Here is a 27,007-nt window from a genome sequence, read left to right as displayed (position 1 = left end):
AATGATCATACAGAACCACCCACACTGTTAACTCCTGGTGCTTGAAACTTAATTTTAGCTCTACACAACTTAACGTAGAAAAGTTTCAGAAATAAAAGATATTATATTTACTTTATATCTCATCATAGGACTGATTTTTCTGATTGCTCTAAGCTGCTTCTTCTTGGTAAAGCACCTAATTCTGCAGGTGAATTCAGTACTTTCTTTGGGCATAACTAGCCAGTTTGGGCTCGCTAACTTCTATTGGTCAAATACCGATACACTTAATTGATTTCATTGTTCATCAATTTCAGCTGGGAGCAGAGGGAGTGTCACTCTGTTCCTCAGCCCACCCTCAACCCTTATCATCAGCAACTCAGGCCTCCGGAAACCAAAAAAAGCTTTTGTTTCCCTTCTACAGTTTCAACAAACCCAACAGGATACATAAGCCTGGAGAAAGAATTCAACACAAATGTTAAAACAAAAATCAATAAACCTGAAGCAACTCCATCTCCGAATCATGATACACAATGACATGAGATTAAGTGTGTCAGGCCCAAAGCATGGGTGAGCCTGACCACCTGATTTCTATTCTTCAAAGGAAGGAAAGTTTTCCTATTTTTTATTATCACTCTGTCATTGTTTCTGATTAAGCCAAAAACTAGTTTATGAAATAATTAAGCATTGAAATAACAGATTTTTGTTGTATCAATTACAGAAGGCATTCAGAGGTGTTAGGAAAAACCACCTCTGTAAAAAATGCAAAATTTCTTCCACTGTGAAGAACACGTATACAAAATGCAACAGAGAATTCAAGCTCTTGTGGAGAGGAGCAAAAGCCACAGAATCAAAGCAAAGTCATTACTATGAGTCAACTCAAAATTCACTGGACAATCATGTTCAATGCATTCAATGAAATTTAAAGGCATACTGCAAACCATACACTTAATGATCTGCAGGCTAGAGGAAGAATTTCTCTCTTTAACAGACAAGAGTAATCAATAGGGTGCCCCACCAAACAAGGACCAAAGAACAATCAGGTTTTTAACAGTTCTGATATATCAGCATTTTCTAAAGATCAAAATCCAGAAATTTTAAACATTGATTCACACCACAATGAAACAAGCACTTAAAAAAAAAAGAAAAGAAAATAAGCACATAGAACATGTACATAGATCAATGAGAATTTCTTGAGACGCTGGAAGAAACAGGCTATAGTCTTTTACTTGAGAAATAAAACTACTTTTAAAGATAAATGCTAAAACACATTTCATCATTCATGTTGCCTTGAAAAATCTGAGGCACTTGTATCTGATTAGAAAAGCAATTCTGAGTAATAGTGTGTTACAATTCAGAGCCAGTTTGCTTTAGAAGAAAAGAGAAAAGAAAAGCTACCGTTTCTCATATACTGCACAAAGTGTGAAGTGTCTCCCTGCCTCTTTCTCCTCCCGTTTTCTAAGCTCATGCTTCCCAACCCTTCTGAAACAAGTATGAGAACCTCTTATTCCCGCCAATATGCCAAATGACAAAAGAAAATCAATTTATTTGTGTAAGGATATGCTTAAACCTTGAACTGGAAGAGAAAGATATCAGAAGTCTATATGGAACTTATTTCTACATTCCTGAAATCACACACACAAACGTTCACACAGACACAGACACAGACACATACCCCCTGGATTACTGGGAAATTCACAAACTTAGGATTTCCATCTTCTAGAAGATAACTTTGCAGTTAGTTTAAAATACAAAACTGTCAGCTTTGGAAAGCCTTGATCACCTGCTAAACCATCCAAATATCAAAGAGACCCAATTAGCCTTCTCGGTAGAATGTAATTTCCCATGATGGCAAAACATACCCTAAAAAGTCCTGGATCTAAGTCTCGTGTTTATCACTAGCTATGATCGTTTTTAAGCACATTAACAGATTCAGAAACTTATGTCTCAACAGCATTTGTTCTTATTGAAATAGTATACGTGTTCATTTGCCTATACAGAGACCAGGTCCCATGATGGAGTTTAAGAGCTATTTTGTGTATTGCAATATTTATTTTTAAGTGCAGAAAAGGAGGGTGGGTATTACTCAGTTGTAGAGCACCTGCATAGCATGCACAATGTCCTGGCTTCAGTCCCCAGTACCTCAAAAAAAAAATAAATAAAATAAGGGCATATTTAAAAATGAGTAAAGTTATAAAAAAATGCAGACTAAAAACCACTGCAATCTAGGAGACACAATTACAATAAAAAAAACAAGAGTTTCTATCAATTATTGGCTATTTGCCAATCGCAGAGACAACCAGAAATCACACCTGATAACCATCACGTGTGATTCTCAGCAACCCTACTAAGTAGACACGGATGGGAAACCAGGCTCTGCAGATGAGGAGACGGAGCTCAGAGGAGCCGGGGACGCTGACCGTCCTGCTTCCCGTGACACCACATCAGCCCAGGGCAAGCGCTGACGGAGCTGCAATGAGGGGACACCCAGCTGCATGGAACCTTGGGGCACTGGGGAGTCCCAGAAAACACTAAAAACTGTTCAGTGAAAAACCAGCTCAAATATAATACACTGTGCCACATTCTTTAAACAGGGAACATGAGTGAGACCTTTTTGATGCCTCCGTGTCCTTTCTGCCATCGTCAGTTACTTGCCCTCACAGCGTGACCAGTGATGAACTGGACCCCATATGAAGCGCACTCAGATGGCAGAGCATTTGAAGCTGTTTTATGAAGTTTGTAAGACTCTGTCTGTGCCTCACACAGGCGGTCATCCATCACTTCTCACCGGTGTGGATGTACCACCTGAAATCACTCCTTTCTGCTTTTTAAAATCCCTTCATCTACTCCAGACTTTTCAATAGCAAAGAAGCAGCTAAACCACAGACAGTGGACAGCTTTTCACCAAATTTCTTGAACAGCCCATCGGACTACCTGGAAGCCCTTTACTTTTATTAAACCCACTTCCAGGTACTTCATCATTTTCGGATTGGTGGACTTGGCCTCTGACTGAGCTACTCAGAGAGCTCCCAGCCTCACATCCGTGAGAGGACCCTGCTGTTGGGAGAAATCAGTGAGAAAGGCGTACATCCCCCAGTCATGTCTGCATGGCTAGAAGTGCCACAACGTGCTAAAAATTTATACCATCATAACCCCTGGGCTCCCATGGACTGGTTTCACATTAACCAAACTCATGAGACACTGATGCAAGAAAACCAGAAATTTAACTTATTAATGTAACAGAAGATGTGAAACTATGAACCAGACTGCAATATCAGAGTTCAACCATGAGTATATGTTCTCCTCCACGGCCCAAACACGGGCAGGCAGTCACATGGCAAGTGTGGACAGAAGCAGAGCAGGAAGGATTTCTAGATGAATTCAATGGACTAAATTTCTGTTATACCAACAGATCTGCTGCCTGGAAAACAATTAATTCTAATCACGGTGCACTCTTCGTGGACAGTTGCCGAGACACGACTGTGAGCACCTGTGTAACTCTCCTTTCCCTGTCCTTTCTGGGCTAATTGATGCACAGACGTACAGAAATCGAGGGATGCAGATACATCTAAACACCCAAAGCCCATTCTGGGAGCCACAATACCATACAGCCAGGGTTAAAATACTTGCTCTGCCACTTACTAGTTCTGTGACCTTGGTCAACTTACCCTCTGTGTGCCTCAATTTCCACACTGTGAAACTGGGATAACAATCAAACCTTCCTTACTCGCTTGTTGAGAAGATTGAAGGATTCATTTCTGTAAAACGCTCAGAAAAGAATGTAGCACATTTTGGGTGCTCAACAAATGTCAAATTAATATTACAGTGGTTTACAAGTCTCCTTCCTAATCATCTTCTGTGTTTCCTGGCTAGACTAATACCCAAAGGAAATTCTTATTTCTCCTTTTATAAACTCATGGGATGAACCCTTCTGTTCCATCCCACCACCTGTTTAAACTGATGGAAGGGATACCTCCTCCCCACTCCTCTGGGCCATGCAGAGTGCTACTCCCTTCACAGCCCTGACCCCTGGCCCACAGCTAGCCCTCCTCACATTAACAGATTGAGTTGTGATTCCGGGGAGACAAGCAGGGCATGTGAAACCCTTCCTTTCCCTCCAGTGTTGACTACCCTAGGGAAGCACCCTGGATGCTCAGCTCCATTGCAGAACAGCCCTGTGCATGATGGGGCTCATTCTCTCAAGGGAAGGCTTGCTGTGGCCCAGAGATACCTGGGACAGGGTGAGTCTCTACTTCTGGGACACAGTATCATGACACTCATTTATCCACAGCCCTGAAGTTCATGGAGAACGTGGCTTCATCAGTAACAAAGAAGACATTTATCGCCTGCCTACTCTTTTGTGTCATCTCTCAGTTGGCTGCTGGAGACAACATGTGTATAAGTATTGGTTCCCCTTAGGCCCCAACATATATGAAGTAACAAAAATTTCTGTGGCTTAACGTTGGTCCAGGGTGACTGTGTAACAGTTCTGACTCTGCTGATGCTAAATTATGGGTGTAGGAATTATGGAACGTCCTCAAATATCTTTCATCATAAAATCAGCTTTTCTTATTTTCTTGTTTCTTTGTAATTACCAAAGACTATAAAATGATGGCTGCACACAAAACAGCAGCTAAAGTTTATGAGCTCTCTTGACATACCCACTGTGGTAAACATGTTACATAATTACTAATTCTCACAATTCTACAAAGCAGATATGAGTGTCCCCTTCTCACAGACGAGGGGAAAACTCAGAACGAGCTGACTCAGGATCACATGGTTCAGTGTCAGCACGTGCAGGCAAACCCAAGTCAAGAAACTACACCCCATCATATATGTACCAAATCAACTCCCACCAATTAACACACAGCGGCGGGGTCAATACTCAGGGAACTCAACACACCTTTCAGCTTTATGGTGCTCCAGAGGCAGCTTCTAGCTGTTTTATAATATCCCGGCTCACTGGTTTCTAACACTAGAAGAAAAGCCCGATTTTGCCATTGTTTGCACAGCAAGTCTGAAATGTTCACAGCGAGATAAAAGAATAAAACTATGATATAAGCAGAAAAAATTTTCCAGGTAGAAAGACATAATGGACGTTGTGCTATTCTGAAGCATTAAGCAAAGGAATCAAAATAAAATCACATTGTTTAAGCCTTATTTTACAAACAGAAAAATTAAGACTGTAAAAAGTTGCAACAGCGCCACCTATGGCTAAAAAGACCTTCCAGGTTGCCGGGAAACATGCAACACAAAAATTGACTGTAAGATGAGAAACGAGAATCAGATAACTAGAAGCTTATGTAGCATATACTGCACTTTGCTTCGGGGGGATGGAGGGGTATTCAGTATTTAATCTGATATTGCTAATACTCCTAAATATAAACAAAAGACATAGGCTCATGGAAGCTCATCTTAGAAGAGGAAAGAATCCAGTCCAGCCACTTCATTTTACACGAGGGGAGACTGAGACCTGAGATCTGTCCTCCTGGCAATCAGCAGCAAAGCTCTCCTAGGTCTCATGTCTTGCACTGTAGTAAAAACCAACAGAACTGTACTAGGCCTATATTCATAAAAGTCACGTCTGTATTTTTCCAACAGTAGGTAATCTAAGTATCTTGCAAAATACTTCTCAAAGAGCCAGGAAATCATAGAAGGGTATTGAAATACAAAAACATTTATTTACATATTAAAACAGCATGAGCTTTATTACCTCTATTAAAAAAGTGACATGTCAAATCAAAATTTTGAAATTTTAAAACCTGAAAAGAGTGCAGAAAAAAATCAAAATTTTCTTTAGTCACAAAAGAGAGAAGCTTATTCCCTGATAATAATCAATGTGGATTTTTCTAAACTTAATGGTTCTGGTCAGAATCCCGAGAAATTAAATGTCTGATGGATGGTTACACGGCAACATGAATTCTGAGCTTACATTCTGTGTAAATAATCTTCAAGGTCGTCTGCTTAAGGCAATTTAAGTAGTCCCTGTCTCACTAGAATGACACAGATTTCATTAAAGCTTCATACTGCACTTAAAAAAAACAATCCTAGTTACTTTAAGCCATATTAATGTATATCATATATACACATATTGAATATGCATCAGAAATAAGCTACCCTTTTTAGTATTCAGAGTTGATACTTCTAAACTATCAGTCACTGTGAAAGCACATTTTTATTAAGCACCTCTACGGTGCTTTGTATACAAGGCGTCCAGCTCTCACAGTCAGACAAGGTAAACCATATTACTCAAATTTCACAAATGACGAAATATACTTAAGCCATGTAAACAACTAAGATATTCATCATCAGGAAAGAAAAGAGTAAGGATTTTACTTACAATACTCACTGACAAAGTTTTCTTTCATACTAAGACTACATAAAACAAATTCAGTGTTTGGAAATTTTTCAGTAAATAAGCACCACTAGAAAAAACAAGTAACATCATTAGCAACAGTTGGACTTTCAAAGACCACTTCTCTCTTGCACAATAGTTATTTTAAATGTTTTGTTTTTAGTTCTCACAAAGCACTAAATTAAAAAACTATTTCCTTTACAGTCATTACCTGAGAATAAAACATTTGTGAAAATGTACAATTTTAATTTATGCCACTCTGCCTCTCATTCTCACTGGTGTCTCTCCTTTGAAGACCTCATCAGGCTGAGATAGCTAAAATCGGTCATTTATGGGCTCACAGGAGTTCGGGAAAACACTCAACGGGAAGCTGATTAGAGGAGCAATTGAGAATTCATCCTGTGCAGCCTGGATTCCAGCATCGAGCTAGCCACCGCCAGCTGCGTGTCATTTGGGGCAAGCTGACCCATCTCTCAATCCCTCAGCTACAAAAAAGGAGACACTGATACCTACAATCAAACACTTGCTATGAAGTAAAATATGAGCAAAGCATTTTAGCCTCAGTTAGGCGTCCACTCACAGCGAGTTTGGTCATTATGATGATGAGGATGGCTGTTAACAAATTAAGCTCGACCAAACAGGAGAAATCACCTTAAAGGAGAAACATTTTAAGTCCATGAGTATTTCCTTTTGGGTGGACTGTAGAATATTCTATAGATTTTTTTTTAATAAACCAAATTTTGTCCATTAATTGTAGATTTACAGGTTCATGGACAAGTCTCCAGAAAAATAATTAGAGGCCTCTAACCTCTGAAAATTAAGATGTAAATTTAAAAAAAAAATCAGGGAAGAGATTATACCTCATTTGGGAGAGTATGTGCTTAGCATGCATGAGGCCCTCAATTCAGTCCCCAGTAACTCCATCTAAAAACTTTGTTTTTTAAGAAATAGAGAATTAAAGCAAAAGGATGGAGGAATACGGAAATTTTTAGAGACTCATCTCAGATTTAAGATAGGGAAGAAACCATCCAATTCTCAGAAGAAATCTTGAGGACTATGTAAACTGGATCTGAGATGTCTAGTCTTTTAACATTATTCATGAAATCATATTACCAAGTCTTAAAACTACCTGATAACCCACAGTGGTGATACTGATCATAACAGCTACCATCACGTATCGAGCTCCGGCTAGGACTGCTCTGTTCTGACATCTCTACCCCTAAGGCCTCACCAGGCGGAGAGCACTAAATTCGGTCATTTATGAGCATCTCGTGTAAGTCCTCCATTTGTGCTTCTCACTCTCCCCTCACCAGCTCCTCTGAGGGAAGCACTGTTATCATCTTCCCCACCCGCAGATAAGGCCACTGAGGCACAGACACTAAACCCGTTCCAGGCCACATTGGAATTAAAGGACGTCTGTATTTCTGCTGTTTTGCTTTTGACAAAGGAATCTGAGATATCAATTCAAAGCAGACTGTTAAATAATCAAGTCTGTCAGGTCTTCACCTCAAAGAGCAGATACTATAAATTCCTGATGTAGGATGAGGCTGCCGTCACAAACTGACTCAGCTTGAAATTAATATCCAAGATGAAGCAGCGGATACACGTAAATATTCACGATTGTCAAGTCTGCCCACGGGTCTGGGCCCTTCACTGCCTGAAAGGGGGTGAAATCCCCACCCGTGTCTGGGAGGGAAGCGCGGCTCTTCCCGGGCTCACCCAGGCTTCATAGGCTATTTACCCCCACAGACTAGCCTCAACGGTTAAAAGCTCTCAAGATTTTTACACCAGGCAAAACTGAAAGACATTTCTGTAGATGGAGCACTTTCTCAGGCTTAAATTTTTTTGCCTACACTCAGCCAGAGGGAGAAAAGAAACAGGACTCTACAAAGTCCTGACCCTCACCACTCACAGGAGTAGAATGACCACAGCAGAAGATGGCCCTTCACATTGCAGGATGTGAACAAAATAAAGATGCCCCAACAACAGGCACTCCCAGACACAGCGCTCAGCAGTCTTCTGCACAATCACAGTTGTGCAGCCCTCAACACCTTCTATTTCCAGAACACTTCATCAGCCCAAAAGAATCCCCCTATCACTAGCATTCACTCCGTAATCCCCCTCCACCCAGCCCCTTCCAACCATCACCTGCTCTCTGCCTCTGCATGTGCCTTTTCTGGGCTTTTCAGATCACTGAAATCAACAATATCTGGCCGTTTGTGTCTGCTTCCTTTCAATTAACATGCTGTTAGCAAGGCTTGTATATTTTGAAGTGGCATCAGCATCTCTTTATTTTTTATTTTTTTTGGAAACGTTAAAGATTATTAGAAGGTGGTAAGTACTATCAAAAAGAGTAGAGTGGAGCATAAGTGATTGTGTTTCAAAGGGAAAAGTGTGGGTTGAACAGTCAGGGTGGACTTCCCAAAACAGGTGGCATTTTTCATTTTCCTCTTTTTTTTTTCTTTTTTATTCACTCTTACGTGTGAATAATGTTCCACTACATGGAGATACTACATTCTGTTCATCCATTCAGCAGCTATGTATGGACGAGGTCCAGAAGAATGAGTGTAAGGGGTGACTAGCATGGATGGCATTTAAGCAAAGGGCAAAATGTGTTTTCAAAAAAAAGCCAACAAACAGAGGCGCAAGGAAATTCAGTGCGTTTCTGAGCAAAGTGCTTGCTTGCTTCGGCAGGACTACCGTGCAGGGCTGGGGCGGATATTGGCAGGAATCACGGTGAGGGAGTCACCTGAGAAGACATCCCACTGCAAGCAGCTCAGCCAATCCTCCTCCCTCATCCTGTATTGTTAGAGCAATGTTTCTAGGTTACTCTTATTTCAATTAATAGCATTTAACTGCACGTCTGATCATCACCATCAGACCACATTACCTCCAAGTCACAGAAAATCATTCACTGACCGGAGCAGCACCAGGACATAATGGTGATGGATTAGGGAGTCCTGCAGCATTCCAGCCTGCAGGCACAGACCCCACATGTGCCCTGGTGATGTCCAGAAAATAAAATGCATGGAAATATTTCACTGCTGGAACACGACAGCTGCCCTCAAATTGCCCGAAAATCATGCTGGCAAAGCACTACTCAACCTTCTCAGTACAAAAAAAAAAAAAAGCTAAGAAGGCAAATTTAGGCTCTTCCATTGAAAACCAGCAGCCACCACTGCCAGTATTTGAGCTGGAATGCTCCTGACTTTGAAAACCACTGCGCAGTTACTTTTCAAATGTGAAACTCATATATATATACCACGTAGATGATATTGCAGTAGGATTTTTCTTTTCAAAATTTCCAGTTGCAAAATTAGCACAAGAAAGTTTATGTTTAGGCTTTAAAAAAAATCAATTATCCTCCATTTTCTTAATTTTGAACTTATTATTATTTTATAAATGGAGCTATGGTGCGTATTTAAAACCTTTTGATTTCTGAAAACAAGACGTTTATGACCTCACTATTTCAGAGCAAATTTTAACGATTCTTTGAGAGGTGGGGCCTGGGGTGCTCACTAACAGCTCTTTAAATACTGACAAGGATGTGCTATTAAGTAATACAAAGGCTCTAAGTCCACATTAGCTCAGAAAGCAAAGAAACCACACCAAAGACTTCCTTAAATATTTTATATATTCCTATTCTTTTGAATATTAAAGCTTTTAAAACATATGATTTTTTTTGAAAAAGACAACAGCTGTAATAATTTTCCTCTCACCAAGAAAGCAATCTTTATCAGGAATAAAAACCCCTATGGAAATCGAAATGACAGGACGTTTCTAGCTAAGTGAACATCCAGATCTGAACACAAACCTAAATCCTATCAGATCTCACTCGAAGGAGCTCTACAAAGGCCTGGGCAACCCTGGAGATTAGCTCTTTTGTTCCAAATGTTGGCTGAGCTAAGATAATCACACTAGGCATGGAAAGAGAGAAGAGGAATGTCCACCTGGCAGCCTCCATCAGTTTTCTTCCAGCCACAAGGTGCCTCTAGGGCAGCCCCGCTAACAAGTCCCCCATAAGAAAAGCCGGCATCCACACTGCCCCTGCCGTCCCCAAGTAGCCCCGAAGCCCATATCCCAGCCTGTGAATGGCCTTCAAATGATCCCCCAGTTGGTGGCACCCTCCACCTCTTCCCCGCTACACACACACACAAAGCCACGACAGCCTTCCCAAAGCACAAATTTGATTACATCAACCCCACTTCAAACAGTTCAGAGGCTCCCTGGTAGAGTTCTAGCCCCACCCCAGACCCTGCTCGCCCAGCCTCTTCTCAGTACATAGGTCCCCAGTGACCTCAGGAGCCCCCTGACCTGCTCCTACTTCCCACTTGCCTCCAGGTTCATTTTGACTGTTTCCCAAGGAAGCCTTCCCTCCCTCCAACCTCCACAATTTGTTCCTCTCTTCCTAGAACATTCTAGGCTAACTGACAACGCTAAGCTCTCAAGAAGCAAATACATTTTGCTTATTTATGTGGCTACACTCTCTCTCCCCTAGACTCACTGAAGTGCACGTGTTATGAATAAATGAATGACGGGTTGGATCTCAAAGGGACAGACATACCTGCTCTCGCCCGTCCCGACCCTTTTGTCTGTAGTATATCAGAAGCAAAACCAGAAGTACCTTTCCTGAGGGTCACTTCTGTTGACACCCTTCACTGCCTACTGTGTCAGTTCTAGTAAAACTCAACTTCTTCCAAAGCCCTACACCCCGGACTCTCTCCAGTGTCCTCCCCAGCAGGGGCTCCCTCCACCCTGGACTGCACAGGGCACTCTCCCCGGGTCCCCACGCCAAAAGCCTCCAGGCCTCTGCCCGGGCTGCCCCTGCGATCTGAGACACATTCTTGACTCCTTCTCCTGGCTGACTCTTACTCTGTCCTCACAAATGTATGTACAGCCCATTTCTTCCAGGAAGTCCTCTCTGATAATGTCCTTTAGGTCTTGTCTGGGCTCTATCTATAGCAGCAGTACATGGTGACCAACTGGGTGTTTGCCCGCTCCTTTGAGACCACGAACACTTGGGAACCACGTGGGAAGGAGTGAGAGATTACAAGACAGGTGGGGGAAGCAAAAAGCAGAAATCACAGTCCAAGTCCCAAATTCAAGGATACTTTCTCAGAAAAAGTTATAAACTATTTCACACATGTGCAATTTGGCTACTATTTTTGTGGCTTGTGGACAGCAAGAACTTGGTGTTCTAGCCCAAAACCCAGGTTACATGCAAAGAAATGTATATATTCTTATCCAAAGGAAACCAGAGCTGCTCAACAACAGTTTTCATTTAGAACTGAAAGGAAATTTGATAAAGGCAATCTCTCTCTCTCTCTTCTTTCTTTTCTGGAATCATATAATTTTAGAAGTATTTGCGTGACTAACAGACGTCTACAGCCCGTGATTCTGCACTGAAGTGTTTGGGGCTGAGGAAGCCCAGATTACATTCACTCTGTAAATGCAATCACACCAACACACTGATAGGTGCCGTGAGTGGTGGAGCTGATGTTCCAAAGCAGGCAACATTATTCTGTAAGAGAACTCTAAATAGAAAGTAAGAAATGCAATGTCCTGTACTCAATTTCATTTGCTATATGGGCCATTAACTGATAGTATATTTTGACTAATGAAACCCAAAAATAAATTGTCAACGTCGATTTTCTTCATCTGACCGTTTTATGCTAACATCGGATATTAAACTCTCACTCCATATGGAAAGCTCAGGCCTATGCTGCAGCACAGATACATCCCGAGGAAGAAAGCCGACCAAGGGAGAACTGGAGAGTTTCCCTTCAGAAGCTGCAAAGTCTGGTTTTGCACCTGTACACCATTTGAAACCACGTCATCATCAAAGGAGTTAGACGTTACCTCTCTGGGGCGAAAATCACTGCGTGCTTCAGAACCATCAAAGAATGCTGAGCTTTGTGAACCAGTCCAGAGGCGCTTAAATCATACTTTTTCTGAAAGGCTCCAAAACTGACCCACTTCACCATTCCAGGTATAACAGGGAAGTACTGGAAACAGTAGAGAGAACATGCCCTTGAATTCTGACAAGGCCCTGCTTGAATCCTGCTACAGCATTTACTAGTCACTAAATGGACCAATTCTTTAACCCCTCTGAGAAGGCTTCCCAATCCCCAAAAGGGGGCTGTCAGCGCCCACCTGGGAGGCATGGATGTGAATGCAACACGCAAGTAGGGCGGCCGACTGGTACCTGACACGGGGCCTGGCTAGTTTCCCTCCGCTGCCCTTTTCCCCCTTTAAACTTGCACTGTTCCCCCGGTAACGATCAAGCCCCCGGAACAGACTGCCCGTATCTTCTGTGTATCCCTGGATACATGCCTTACCCTTAGGAGGCCAGAAAAACAACTGCCTCCTCCCAAGTCACTAACAATGTTCTTAAGAGTCTGGGTATTTTTAACTCTATTTTTCAGGGAGACTATTCCAGAATTTTGCAAGCACCATTCTCCAGGTTGGCTCCCCTCCCAGTGCCCATCCCTTCTCACCTCAGATCCTCTGTCTGACTGCCTTCTGTTCATGGGAAAGCGAGTCCGGTAAGGTGGGGCTCCCTAGACCTCCCTCCCTCCCTCACAGGTGATTGTGACTAACTTCTCCCCATTCCTCACTGCAACTCTAGCATCTGAGGAGTCTACCCTCCCGTACCCTGCAGACTCTGCACCTTCCCAAGACGCACACGTGGCCACGACCCTCCCTTCATATTTCTTCCTGGCTGGCCCTGCCCAGACCCTGGCCCCTTAAGGATAACTGGCATTGCTTTGAAAATGGCAAACGCCACTGACTGACACAGCAAAGCTGTATGGTCTGGGCTTTCCTCCAACCAAGACACAGCCCTGCCCCCCCTCAGCCTCAGTCTGCAGCTCTCGAGATGTTCTAATTCACATGGAAGGCTGTGAACACCAGCTAAGAATGACGACTCCCAACGTGTATCTCTAGTCCGGCTCCTTCACCTGAGCCCCAGGCTCATCGACCCGAGTGCCTCTTTGAAGTCCTAATTTGGATGACAAATGGCATCTTAAAAATGCCTCATGTCCACCATTTACTCTAGAATTCCATTCCTGGCAGGTATCTCCCAGACTCCCCATTTTAGTAACAGCCCCAGCACCCACCGAGGTGTCTGAGGTCACATTCAATTTCCACTGTTCCCTCCCCCAGGCCCTGCCCTGGAATCAGTCCTGTTATTTCCATCAATAAGCCCATCTCAACTGTAGTTCTGTAGGGACAATGGTCGGAAACACACAAGCTCACAGCATGGTGCACTAACAGTATTCCGTAGGGTGCTCCCTGGAGGGGGAGGCATCTCCTGCTGCTGTTCACCTCAGAAGGCAGTGGATTCTCACACAGGATGTCCAGGAGAAGGGACTCAAGGTTCTCCCATGGTCTGAGCTTTGAAGGGCCCGAGGTCTGGGGGAGCTCCTAATTAGCAGACACACTTGCCAATGAGCAGATGAGGATGGGGGAATCCACGCAAGGCTGTTATCACTTCAACTCATGGGCTCTCAGGAGCCACGGGAAAGGCCTGTGTCCAGTGTACAGCCCAGCCATCACAGATCCCAGCCTGCATTTGCCAACCCGGACAGCCTAGACTCCATCTACTTGCGACACTTACTTCTGTTCTGTTCCCCACCCAGAATGTGATGGACTCATTCAGATATTCTGGCCTGTCTCAAGAGAGACAAATTCAGTGAAAAATGAAGTGTCCACATTTGGACCAGAGCATGAAAGGAGAAACAAGGCCTCATGGTCAGCATGATGGTGGTGGCCAAACCCTTCCACCGGGTGAGATGAACCATGGTGAGGGTGAGAATCCAGGGTCCTAGGTCGGCCAAATCATCTTCCTTCACGGTTGTCTGGGGTGTTGGAGACTGACTACCACAAACTAACGACACGGCTGTCAGTGGTGGATGTCAGCTGCAACAGAAACGGATTCAACTCTTTACTGCCAACATGGGTTAAAAGTAAAGGCCGGGGCAGGGAGGTCTGCACGGCTGCTGAGGCAAACCACAGACCCAGCTCTGAATGCCCACTGGCTGGAGTAGAGAGGAAGCTACGGCCCTTTTAGCTGTCCCTGTGTCCAACAGATCCAGGTGAGCCAGCTACTTAGGAGAAGGTCATGTTGTCCTGATACCCAGAAAAACCAGCCTCGTAAAGGGAACAAATAGTGTCATGGATTTTAGACCCAATTCTGCCCCTTTATGAAGGCAAAGTAAAGTAAATGGCACGGGGAAGTTGAATGCAAAAAAAAAAAATTAAGAACCAAACGGTGACCGCTTCCTCCAACAGCGTCCCCTGCAGCTGTCACCTCCGTGGCGGCCACTTCATCATGACGGCCAGGAAGCGCCGTCATGCACGTCACACAGCGACAGCCAGGAACCGCGTGCCGAGCACGTTTGTGTAAAAGCAGGAATCGAGCAAAATGCTGCAGAGTTTGACCTTACAAGTTTAAATACTCCATGAAAAGAATCCCTGAGCACCCGACAAAATCAATTCGCATCTTACTTCTTCAAAACAATCAAACAAATTTAATAAGGGCGCATTTGTCACCAAATAAAAGGAGGACCAAACATGTTCCTCAAAAGCAAGGATTTCAACAGGTATCAAACACCAGTGGGTGGTGAGCTAACAAAGCAAATATTCCAAAAAATTAGAAAATAAAAAATGACTAAGATAATAGATGGATCAAAACAGCTGTTAAGTTGTTGCTTTTTAAAGTGATGGAGACTGTACGGAGGGCAATCTGGCTATTTCCAATGCAGGGTGTGCACAGCCCACATTTTCAGAAGCAACAACATGCTCACTGGGCAGTACAAGTGAAAAAGGAGTAAAGAAAAGGAAAAGAGGAACAAGAGAAAATTAGAATCACACAAGAACAAAAATGATTTTGACTGCATGTACAAGAATTTATGTGAGTGTGTGAGGCCAGGGACACGGGGATGGTGAGGCCCAACCTCACCTCCTGCTCAAGGGAAAGCAGGGGCCTGAGGGGAGCGGCGCTGCCGGGGGACCACAACGTGTTCAGCTCCCCTAACCAAAATTCGACCTACAAGCGTCTAGGCAGCTTTTGAGCTACAAATTGTTGTCGCATTTCAGTCTGGACCGTTTTACTCACTTCCACCAAGAGTAGCAGGAGAGAATGAGGCTCTGCTCCTGCACCAAAGCATTGTTTAAAAAATTAATGACTGTGGAATAGTAAAAGAAACAATGGAGTAAAAGTGACTGGAGGAGAATGTGCTTGACCTTAGCTCACTGGCCGCGTTATCTCAATGACGTTCAGATGCTGGCTGAGCCCTTATGGTACCACAATAGACAGACCCACAAGGAGGCAGGTTTAATGCGCTGAACCACTGTGGGCTAAGTACACATCCGGCTACTCCGCCAAGTCCCAAGGGCAGACTTCAAAGGCAAAAACAAGCTGGCATTCTCTGGTGGGTCTGCAGAATCAGAGACAAGCATTTGTTGAGCAAAAATATCACCAGTGCCTCCTATGACAAAAGAAGTGGCACTGGCGTGGGGGCTGGGGCAGGGCTCCAGGCTTCCACTGCTCACTCACCACTCTGCCCAGGGGGAGAAGGTGGTCCCTGCTTAGGTTTCGCTGATGCACCTACCTTGACTAATGTCTGGGGCCTCAGCAGGAGTTGACAGGTGAGGTGAACAGAGCCAGACTCTGTGTAGCACGGTGCTGGGAGCTATGCCCTCAGCAGTGCCCAGGCTCCTAAACATGTCAACTCATCTCCAAGAAGCAGATGGGGAGTGCGAGCATATAGATCACAGGGCCCTGTGAGGACAAGTACAGATCACGGCCACGACATGCCTCTCCTCTTCCTTAAGCCATAGAGGTATTTCCGGGGAGGAACAGAAAATTCATCCAGAGCCTGCTAGGTGGGCTCTCGCAGGTGGGACTAGTGTCCCCTGTGCTTCTCACTCACAGGGCTGGTCTAGACATTCTTTTTATCAATTCTCTAGCATCTTCTCCTCCAACTTACCAACAACCAGAAAGTAGGATCTGATCTTAGGTAAGTTCAAGAATCACAGAGCACCACCTCCAAAGCGGGCCCGGTAGCACATGCCAGGTCTTCTGACCGCCACCTGTGGGACCACCATGAGCCCTCTCCAGACTCAAGGACCGAGGCCGTAGGCCGGGGGGACACAGCTTCCCTCACTCACCCCAGCAAAGGGGGACCACGTCTCGGCAAAGGCATCTCACCCTCTTCAGCCCGAGGGACAACACGATAGATATATGGGGAAACAGAGCAGAAGGTGGGGGGTAGGCAGCCCAGAAGAGCTCATCTGTACTTCCGAGGCAAAGTGGGGCCATTGACTTAATCACAGGGACAAAGTGGGAATGAACATTTCCCTGCTCTGTCCCATACACCGTGATACGCCTTTCCCTGCATAAGGAGTTCATTAGGAAGTCCCTGGCGGTGTTTCTGATGTCCTAACTTGGCATGGTGGCTGTCGGGCAGGAAGAGACGGCCTGAGCTGAAAAGGTGCTGGGCCTGGGAGGCAGGTGACAGCGGCTCCAGCCGCAGCTCAACCAGCGCCTCGTTCTGCCTCTCGGGGCTCAGCATCTCATCTATAAGCAAAGGGATGAGCATGTACCAGGACAGGCTGCGCAACAGAAATGAAATGAGAGCCATGTAAAGAAAGTTTCCCAGTTGCCACGTTTAAAATTTGAAACAAAGAAACAAACCAACAAACAAAAAACAAATACTAGAATGTGATTTTAAGAACAGATCTTACTTAATCTACTGTATGTAAAATACTATTATTTTGACATGTAATCAATATAGGAAGTAAAGAGATAGTTTATGTACTTTTACTAGACAAGCCTCAGCGTCTGATGTGCATTTGACCTACAGCACATCTCAGCTGAGTCCAGCCTCCTCCCCAGTGCTCCTAGCATCAGTGGCTTTGGCTACTTTATTGGACAGCAACTCCAGGGGTCCCACCATGTTCCTGGCTGTAAAGCGGGAGTAAGTGTCCACACTAACCCTAAAAGGATCTCTCTGAAATAAAGGCGGATTCACTTTGAAATGTCTGGAAACCGGCGGGCTGCACCTCCCTCCCCCCTTGGCTACAAGATTGACTTCTTCCTTGCTGATCCCTTTCTGGATGTAGGGAAGCAATCCAGCACACAGCCAAGGTGGACTGGCTTCCAGGTAAACTTACCTGCTGTCTGTGTCCAGTCCCATGAAGTCCTCCTTCTCAAACGGGATGTAGGGGAGGAGGATCTTGTCCCCAGAATTCTTGGGGCCACCATCCAGCCACTTGGACTTGAGCAAGATGAAGAGTGACTCAGTGAAGTCCTCGATCCTCTTCTCCACCACCCTGCAGTACTCTTAGATTGAAGGCAACGTCGGTGCACGTCTGCTCGGCTACCTCCCCATGCTGCACAAAGACAAAAAGCTGAGAGTCATTAAGCGATGTGCCATACAGCTCCTCTGCATGTGGAGCTTCTCCAAGGCCTTGGCAGAGAGACATTCGGTAATGGTGACAAGGCCCACGACCTTGGGGTGTTTCTGGAAGACGCTCCACCGATTCTCGGGCACATAGCGGTGCCTGTAGTGGATACAGAGTGTCCACTGGGAGCCACAAGGGCTGATATGGCTAACCGAGGTGAGTAGCTGATAGATGCAAAAGAAATTCTCCTCTGAGATGATCTCTATGGATTGGACCACAACGGGACGTGTCTGGTGGTCCTCAGCACACTGCACGTAGTCAGGGATGCTCATGTTGCAGGCCCTGCCGAGAGGGGGAGGAGATCGAGGTACATTCTCTGCTGTGTGCTACGGGCCCATCTGGGTTGCGGTGACCTGGTGTGTACCAGCCAGAAGACAAGGGAAGCCAAAGCAAATCCAAGGGTACAGTTTGTCCTCAGAGTCTGCATATGGCTACTGTAGCTCGGATCACATTACCCAGCTTTTGGTCTAGGCTTCCTGCCTCTGCAGAGAAAGGTCATTTCTTATTTTCTATTTCCAAGCACCTAGCAAGGCCCTGATGCAAAGTCACTGCTCAAAAATGCTGAATAAAGAAATGAACAAAGGAAATGCTTCCCCAACCCCCTTCAGCAGAATATAAAGAAAAGGACCACAGTAGGATCAAAAGATCTGGATTCCTATTCAATTTATTTGAACTCCTAAGCTTCATAATAATGGATAAGAAAACTTGCCTTGGGGTAGAGGGTATTGTTCATTGGTAGAGCATATGCTTAGCATGTACGAGGTCCTGGGTTCAAACCCCAGTACCTCATTTTAAAAATGAAACAAGTAAATACACCTAATTACCCAGCTGAAAAAGTATTTTTTAATTCAAAAGTCAAAAAACACCTTGCAATTGACACAACATTGTAAACTTGACTATACTTCAATTAAAAAAAGCCTTGCCTTACAAGAATATATCTGGATTACGGATGTTTGAAAATGTAAAATGCATAGGGTACCACCTGCATAAAAGGAGGTGACTGTACACATGTTCTATCCCTCCTTTATGAGTTATACTTCCTTTGGGGGGGTTATAACCTCTCAGAGCTAATTTTCTCAGATTAAAAAATATAAACATTACCTGATTCTCAGTACTGCTGAAGAATCAGATAACTCTATGAAAGCATCTGACCCACAGAGTTTACTCAATAAATATTTGTTGAATGAATGAATAAACAAGCAAAGTGAATGCTTCTCCCTGCCACAAACCATCATAATGGTACTGCCTGGAAATCCCAAGCCCACGTTCACCCGACTCTGCATTATCAATGTGGGTGACCTGGACAGGCCTGTGTGCTTCTCGAAGCCCCAGTTTAATCGTGAATAGAAATAAGGGCAATAACACAAACCTCAAATTGTTAGTGAGTCAGTAATGAATTGTACCCCAACACTGCAAGATGGAACCATTAAGAAAACTGGGCAAAGGGCCCATAGGCCCTCTCCATATAATCTCTTACTACCACATGGGAATCTACATTACATCTCAAAATTAAAAGTCTAATATTTTAAAGAGGTTATCGAGGTTAGGTGAGCTCACTGTCTCAAATAAGGAACACACAGTACAAATAGGACAATGCCCAGCCCATGAGATACACTCAGTTAACATTCCCACTGAGCCCACTAGTCCCTCCAACTTCAGAGCAAGAGGATGGGTCCTCGTGGCAACAGGCCACAGCACCTGAAGCTAACAAAGCTAATGGTGTCCACTTAAAAGAGCCCCTGTCACCACCCTTGTTCTAATTTTCTATTTGTAATTTTTTTCTTTTCATTAAATTGGAACTCCAAATTGCATAGAATTCTTACCAGATATCATGATGGCAGCCCTTCAAAACCTGACCACAGAGATCATGATGGCAGCCCTTCTTGGTGAAAGAATAAAATGAAAAGCCATTTCCACAAGACCTCTGTGTAAATCTACTAGGGAACTTCATCCTGGACTGAGGAAGAGGACTGGGGAGTAGGGGGTAAACTGGGACACGGAGAAATATGGGCCACCTGTCCCACAATGGACTTTAGACTCACCCTCACCCTCCAGGAACGTCTAAATACACACAGACAGAGTGCTATGGACAAGAATTTTTTTTAAACAAATCCCTGAATCCCTAGCAGATCTTGTTTCTACCGAGACACAAATGTCTTATTTGTATAATGTTTCACAGAAGCCTTAAAATATTATCACCCCAACTTGACACATCAAGAAACTGAGGTAGAGAAGTTTATCACATTCTACAAGATTAGAGAGAGGCCACGTCAGACACCGTATTTAAATCCAAGTCCCTGCTCCGTTGCTCACACTAGAAAGTGTCACATACTGCCTCTTTCCTGCCCTCTCCCTGCAATAAATCTCTGAAGAGTCTTTTCTGTGTCACCTGCAATCAAAATCACATCAATTTTTCACAAAGAGCTATGTCACTCCTTGGAGGACATACCAAAATCTAAAGGGTTGGGTTGAGAGGAGATATTTGCATTTTCTGTTTCTCAAAGGAAACATGGCTTTAAAAGAAACTGAAAAGTAGTTATCTAGTCTAAGCGCTCATTGTGCACAGAAAGAAACGGAGGCTCAGAGGAGAAGAGGAAAGGGCGTTATTAACAAATTTTGCCTCAGTGCAGCACCAAGCCAGCCCTGGGCACTTCTGGGGGAGGATCTGGAAGGCCCAGGAGAATGAGTGTTAGAAAATAGAAAGAGAAGAAGAATATAAGGCCCCGTCTCTACACCACCATACCATGAATTTCCACCAAATTACCCAGTATGGGTGCAGCCAATATTAAGGTTGTCTAAACAGGTTATTGAAACCTGGAATTCTCAACCATAGTGGAAATTCCAGCATTTACTGTGCTTTTTTCCCAGTTCAATCATCAATTCAGTGGGCATTCTGTACCAGGGACTACACGAGACCTGGAGTTCTCCCAAATAAAGATCTCTATTACCACGTGTGCAAACCACATAAAGGCAACCAGAAGAAAAGCGCCCACAGATAAGATGGAATTACTGAAACTGATAGCAGCCAAAGAGCATATATTACTAGGAAAAATGGTGCTCCTATAAATGGACTCATGGACATAGAAAGCAAACTGTATTTAGCAGGCAGGAAAGGAGGGATTAACAGATACAAATTAGTAAATATAAAATAAATGACAAGGACCTGCTATATAACACAGGGAACTATATTCAATTTCTTGTAATGAGTTATACTAAAAACAATCTAAAACATATATATATACATATGCATATGTTTATAACTGAATCTCTGCTGTACACCTGAAACTAACATTGTAAATTGACTACACTTAATAAAAAATAATTTAAAAAATAAGTAAAAATAAAAGCAATGCCATTAAGAAAAAATAAAAGAACACTCTAATCCCCTTAGCTGTAGGTGGTGGAGAATTCTGGTTGCAACCACCAAGTCCACTGGATCACTCCAGCAATGGCTGTCACTCTTTCTGACCATCAGAGAGTCACTTGTTTCACTGAGGTTTCTTTTCTCTTCTGTGAAAGGCTACAGCTGCAACTAACGATGTATAGAATCTCATCATTCACAAGCCCAACAAGTAGTGAGGACTTCCCATGGGCCAGGCTCTGGACAGAGGAAAATACAGGGTCCGAAATATATTCGTGGGTAGAAGAAGTTTGTGCCATAAAGACGTTAATTCTTCCTGTTTTGATAGACAGATTCATTGCAATTCTGATTAGAATTCCTACCAGATTTTTCTTGGAAAGTAACAAGTGAATTTATGGTCAAGATTAGCCAAGAAATTTCTTTAGAACCACCACTGGGGAGGGGTGGATAGGTCATTAATTTCCACTGCTCTTTCTGAAGTGATAAAAACGTTCTGGAATAATAATTGTTGCACAACTGTGAATATGCTAAAAGCTGCTGAATTTTACCATTTAAATGGATGGAATTCATGGTGTGTGAACTATATCACAATAACGCTGTTATATGAAAAAATATTTCTTGACAAATATTTTTCTTTTTATACCACTAGTCTGTCCCACAATTTAAGAAAAACAAAAAACCAATACAAACCAAACTGTGCCAGGAGTTCTTTAGGACTGCAATATCCCTGGGTCTCCAAGGCCTCTGGTGATGCTGTTCCTGTTAACACACACTAGCTGGGCTGGGCTAGTTAGGGACTGTAACTGTCTTTTTAAAATCGACAGTCACACGTTTCACCCTTGGAGAGGGAAGGAAGGAGGATATCACAGCTTCATGCCTTCAGCTCATTTTTAACAGAACCAAGCCCTGCTTTCACCACTGTTAATCCCTCTCACTATAAAAACACGTGACATCAACAAGCACCGCCATCATAACACCTGAAAGTGTTCAAGGTACTTACCTGCGGCAGAAACACTGAGGGAGGAGACAGAAGCTTGCTCAGCACTCATGCTCCCTTTTCCCGACTCCACCAGGTGAAGCTGGGCGCTACAGCCAGAGGCCCTCAGCCCCGGGAGCAGCACACACGCCACTGAGCTGGTCCTGAGGGAGGGTGAAAGGGAAAGGAGGGCAGCCCTAGGGGGAGGGAAAGGGGGGGTGCGGGCTGCAGCCCCGCTCGGAGGCCAGCCCCAGCACCAGCATAAGCCGCCCGCTCCCGTCCAGGTCCGCAGACCACGCCCACCCGGGAAACAGCCCGCCCATTGGTGGGGACGGGCAGGCGGCCGAGGAGAGGAAGCCCGGGAGGAGAGGACTCGCGGGCGGGAGAGGGGAAGGGGACGCCAGCCGTGGACTGAGGGGATCCCGGCTGCGTGAGAGGTGGCAGGCGCACACCTGGACCTGGACAGCTGTGGCCGGGGCGCCGGGGCAGGTGGTGCTGTCAGAAGGGTCTGGCCAGAGAAATTCAGCTGAACAGGGGCTGACTGGCGCCCTTGGGGGCTGTGAAAGGCAGATCACCCTCCCGAAGCCGCCTGAACCCTTTCCCGGGAGCCCCCCACCTTGCACTTCCACAGCCAGAAGCCCCGGCCCCAGGCAGGAACCAAAGGCCTAACGGGCGACAGAGTTGAGAAGCATTTGGGGCCAATCCCCGGCTTGGACATGGAGCTTCGAACCAGCGGACCACCAGGCACCGACAGCGCATGCGCAGGAGGGACATGGATCCTCTGGATTCTCCGAGAGAAGGTGGGACAGCGAGGGAGGGAGAAGATGGGAGCGGGTGGAGAAGAGGGGAAAAGTGGAGGGATACAGATGGACAGGAAGAGCAGAGAAGGGATGGGTCTGGATAGGGGAATGTCGTAGCGGAGTTGGAGAGAAAAATCTTTACCTCTAGGGCACCCTGAGATGGCAGGCCTACCTCTGTACCCTTCTGTAACCGTTCAAGTCTCGCAGCTCATGTTTTACCTCCCTGATCCAGCCCTCCATCAGATGCTTCTGCAGAAACACTACGGGGATCACACCCGTTGCCCCCATGCGGAGCTGGGTTTTCTGTTGCTCTGAGAACCAAGCACCCGCAGGTGTTGTCGCTCAGAACTTCCTTGGGAAGAGCACATATTCCCCTTTTACACGCTGGGAAACAGGCAGGAAGGATCACTGCCTTAGCTCCACTGTCCCAGGTGTTGGGCTGGGGGGAGTGGTGTGGTACAAGATCAGAGCCCCAGACAGAGCAGACTGCCTGAGTGTTGGTGCATAGTCCCCATCCCTCCTGGGTAAACCATACCCCACCCTAGTGGAAACATCAAGGGCTCACAGTGGTTTCCTGGGGGTGGGAGAGCTGTCCTCATGTGAAGGAAAAGTCCAGCTGGGCTAACAAGCTAAGTCACAAATCTAAGTGTGATAAGTGTCGGTTTACTGATCTAAGTTCTGCTGGGCTATCTCGTAAATCTGAAGTTTAGTGTCAGTTTATTGGCCTAACAACCTAACTCGTAATTCCAAGCTCAACAAGTGTCAGTAACGTGATCTATTACAAATTGATAAGCTCCAGTGTACTGATTCCTTGCTTTTTGTTCTTTAAGTCTTATTGGCTAATATCCCCTTACTTGTATTGAAGTATTTAAAACCTCATGTGCACGTCTTGGAGGTGCTCAGAACTTCGGAGCAGAAGCCCCTCTGAGCCCGCCGGCATAATAATTCTGAGTACTCCAGCACTCCGATTGGTGCTTGTTTCTTGGCTGGCCTGTTTCCATAACACTCAGCTCCAGTGCCCAGCTTTCTAGGTAGATAGGAGTGTTACCAAGTCCAAATTCATTCTCCTCAGTGCAGGACAGGCCAATAAGTTTGGAAAGCAGATGTTGGGGCTTGGAATAGCAAGTTTCTGTAGACCTAGTTGGCAAACTAATGTTCTGGAAAACCATCTCCCCAAGTCACAATTCAGGCTCCTTTCCTACGCGCTTGGTTGTTGCAAACTTCTTAGTGTAGGAATTCCTTCTTGTTAGAATCATTTGTTCTTACAGCTATCTGCGTGGGTCAGATCCCTGTAAATCTCCAACAAAACAAACGTTATTTTCTATTCTGCAATTTGCTATCTTTTAATGAATGAAAAAGTGTTAAATATCCTTAAAGGTCAGAGCTTCAGAATAAGCTCTCCTGTGTATTTCAGGCTCTAGGCAACAATTTTTTACAAGCAAGATGAAGCCTAGGAGACAGAGCATAGGGTTAAATTCAAAGGAACAGATCTAATATGGAGTCAGATTTGTTCTGTTCTATTACCCGGGCAGAAGCCACTTGAGGATTTAAATCTCTTTAAGTTAAAAATAACTAAAATTTTAAAGGAATTTACATACATAGGTGGGAATGTGCAAAGCATATCTGGAAAAGCACCCAAAAGATAGTAAACAGTGGCATCTCCAGACAGGGCTGAAAGAACAGAGGATGAGGGAAAACTTCTTTCACTTGTGTATTTTTGTGCTCTGTCTGAGTTTTTTTTTTAACCATTTGCTTGCATTTCTTTTTCAGTTAAAATAATGTGTAATGGAGCAAAGGAGTAACTAGCTTAGCAAATACAGCAGCCATGGAATCACTAAGTCATCAGTTTTGATTTAAGCCAGAAAGCATTTATTGACACTCTCCAGTGTGCTCAGTCCTGTTTTAAAACTACTTTTATATTATTATTATTATTATAATACTATTATTATTTCTAGTACTATTACTATTACTATTATTACTATTATTTTATGAAATAATAACATGGTATACCTCACCCCTGCCCATGGCTGGTGGAAAACCAACTGAGTTTTTCTTGAGCTGTTTTCCAAGGAGTAGAGATGAGTTTATAAACAGAACACATCTTCAGGGCAAAACAGGCAGTGTGCATTACCAGCAGGCCAGACCGCAATGAAGGGTTTTCAATAGAGGCACCCAGAAGCTGAGAGAGAAAGCCTCCAGGACACTACAAAAAGCTGCCCAAACTGCCATCTCCATGGTAGTACTGAAATAGGAAAGAACAAATCTGACTCCATATTTGATCTGTTTCTTTGACTTTAACAAAGCCAAGTTAATATGCTCCGGTCTTTTCATGGGTTATGATGTCACAGAGGAAACGGACAGGTCAACAAGGAACCACTCTGCCGTGATCACGGAGCCGGGGAAAGGGACGGGCTGCAAGATGTATGAAGCAGCCGCAACTGTGCCCGTGCTTCTAGGCAGGTATCCAAAATCGCCTCGACAAGGTGTCAAACATTTGTGCCCATGTCCTCATCAACAGACATGTATTAAAGACAAATGGAAACATATAAAAGGCCAATACCCTTGCTGGGTACACCGTCCAAAGAACAAAGTCTCAGTTTGACAACTGGCCATCTCGGTTCCATGGGATTCATTCTTGGAGAACCTTAAAAACCACTCTTCTGTCCTCAAGAATTGCTGCATATTTGTCCTATCTTTGGCTCAGGGATGCAGCACGTTCAAGTGAACTTTAATGTCTGCACAGATTTGACTGTCTTTCTCCAGGTTCATTTGTCCATTCCAATGAGGCCTGAGCTAAGTCCATCCTCTGTAAGATCTAGTCCCTCCAGTGACAGCTCATTGAGCCTGCAATTAAAAGCCAAGTGAACAAGACTGTCCTCAGCTAAAAATTTCACCCACCCTTCACTGTTTTCTTAATCTCCTCTCCTGGCTAAGTGCAACAGACTAACACCTCCCTCCACCAAGATTACCAACTATGTCATTTTGTCTCCCCAAAGAGAAAGTAAGGTCCATAATAGAGGAGACAACTACATAGTCACCTCTGAATTCGTAGCATATAGAAATGTTAATAAATAGAACTATGATCATGGCTTCTTTCCTTTAAAACCTTTCTGGTTATTTGAATGAGACCTTGGAAGGGAGGTGTTTGCTGTCCAGTATATTGATCCACAAGACTCTGGAGGCCTTTTTCAGAATGGCTGTTCACTGATTCATTCAAAACACAACTTATCAATCAAGGAGTATCTGTGCTTTTCTGCCAGGTGTTTGTGGTCACTCTAATGCCAGAACAACTTTAAATTATATCCTTACTTTGGATTTGTTATTTTTCCCCTCTTCCAACAAAATTGACTTTCCTTATTTTCTTGCCTTGAGGAATTTTTTTTTCCTATTTCACCCTTTAGTAAACCAAGATCCTCAGGATGGGCTTGGCCCATAATATGATCCCCCATCCAACTCCTAGTGTCAGAGGCCTGGGGCTCACATCCTGCCCTCCTGTCAAGGCAACTGAAAATCAGTTCAGGATCGAACCAGCACCCCAGGGATTCTAAGGCTCGCATATCTCCCAGAAACCCTGCTTTCTCATTTGTCTTGGCTTCTGAGAATTTCCCCTCACTTTCTTGACAATTTGTTGTGCAGCTTGAAAGATGAGGAAGGAAGGTTTTATTTCTTAATCAGCATTTTAAGGAACTTGTGTAATGAAAGTTTTCACGAGTTTCTAGAACCCTCCATTGCCGAGATAGAAAACACACTAGACATTTTCTAAATTTAGCTCCCATGTGCATTTTTTCTTTGTTTTTGTTTTCTTAACTGTTAACAGACATTTTTTAATTAAAAAAAAAAATAAGGCCCCAAAAAGGATAGAACACTGAAGGGGCAATCAAAATTAAAGGGCAAAGACAGAAAAATGATAACTACTCTACAAATTTAATATAATACATACACTATGTATCAGATCAGCAATTCTCAGTAACAGCTAATTGAAACATGACCATGAGGTAAAATTTCTCTCCTGTCAGGACATGGCCAACAGAAAATACAATTAAACCAACAAACTAATTTCCTAAGTCTGG

At 44.2% G+C, this 27,007-nt stretch overlaps 1 protein-coding gene across 1 annotated transcript in view; it reads right to left on the bottom strand.

Annotated features, from left to right (window-relative positions):
- LOC140695062 (trafficking protein particle complex subunit 9-like) overlaps positions 1-17,657 on the bottom strand; it is a 33,452-nt gene extending 15,795 nt beyond the window's left edge. The window contains exon 1 of the mRNA XM_072957998.1: positions 17,510-17,657. The gene's annotated coding sequence lies outside the window, so the exon portion shown is untranslated. The remainder of the gene's footprint in view (positions 1-17,509) is intronic.
- Between the last annotated feature and the right edge of the window lie 9,350 nt (positions 17,658-27,007).

This window comes from Vicugna pacos, unplaced genomic scaffold (assembly GCF_048564905.1).
Source record: "Vicugna pacos unplaced genomic scaffold, VicPac4 scaffold_129, whole genome shotgun sequence".
Classification (NCBI taxonomy): Eukaryota; Metazoa; Chordata; class Mammalia; order Artiodactyla; family Camelidae; genus Vicugna; species Vicugna pacos.
Note: the sequence above shows the minus strand (reverse complement) of the source record. Positions and strands in the feature narration are given on the sequence as shown.